Consider the following 1036-nt stretch of genomic DNA (forward strand, 5'->3'; position numbering starts at 1 on the left):
CACGGCTTCACGGGCAAAAAAGTGAAACAGACACTACTACCCTGGGGTAGTCTGCCTGTACCGAGTCAGATGACTTGGGCTTGTGTTACGGTAAGTCGAGGGCAAAATGTGGGTCTGTCCTGACCAACGGTGCGGATAATCGAATCTCCTCTCAATTTTTATTGCCCCATATTCCACCCAGAAAGGCACACGACCACACTCTGCCTATCGAAGTCCATGTGCGAGTGGCAGAGGCGGAGCCTGTCATCAGTGAGGACGTTCAGGGGATGGGCCCGCACCGAAAAAAAGGAAAACATTCGAAGAAGTGGTGCCTGTCTCCTTGCTTAGGTGAAAAAAAAAAAAAAGAAAAGAAACACCAAAAAACAGAAAGCAAAAGCGATCCTTGAAAGCAAAGACACACAAAGGATCATTCACTACTCTTGCTTGTCCCCAAGCCTAGAAAGCGCAGGGACCTTGTTTAGGACGGTGGCCTGAGTGTGTGTGTCTCCTTCCAGAGGGGGCCACCCTGAGAATCAAGGGAAGATGCACTCAGTTCCTATGGCCGTTAGCACGTCCGGGGCACCTCCCTTAAAATAACACACTCCCTGGGGCGTCTGGGTGGCTCAGTCGGTTAAGTGGCTGACTCTCGGTTTCCGCTCAGGTCAGGATCTCACGGTCCGTGAGTTCGAGCCCCATGCAGGGCTCTGCACTGGTAACACAGAGCATGCTGGGATGCTTTCTCTCCTTGCCTCTCTCTCTCTGCCCCTCCCCTGCTCATGCTCTCTCTTTCTCTCTCTCAAAATAAATAAATAAACAAACATAATTTTTTAAAAAAACATACTCCTTTGTGCAGCTGTCATGTTTGCATTCCATGTGTACGACTTGAATTATCCACTGTCTAGAACAATGGATAGCACAGAATGAATGTGCCACGGATACTACTTTATCTGAAAGAATTCAAAGTTCTAGGATGCCTCTTGAAATGAACGCCTTGTTTCCAAGACTTCATCTGTCAAGGGAACACATCAAGAGCTGGTAAAGTCACAGCGGGATTAAA

General features: G+C 48.3%; 1 long non-coding RNA gene across 1 annotated transcript; it reads left to right on the plus strand.

Moving 5' to 3' along the window:
* Positions 1-806, plus strand: LOC123593239. Its single transcript, XR_006710205.1, has 2 exons — positions 1-90; positions 182-806. It is a non-coding gene; the product is annotated as an uncharacterized LOC123593239 (long non-coding RNA).
* The last annotated feature ends 230 nt before the right edge of the window (positions 807-1036 follow it).

This window comes from Leopardus geoffroyi, chromosome D4 (assembly GCF_018350155.1).
Source record: "Leopardus geoffroyi isolate Oge1 chromosome D4, O.geoffroyi_Oge1_pat1.0, whole genome shotgun sequence".
Lineage (NCBI taxonomy): Eukaryota > Metazoa > Chordata > Mammalia > Carnivora > Felidae > Leopardus > Leopardus geoffroyi.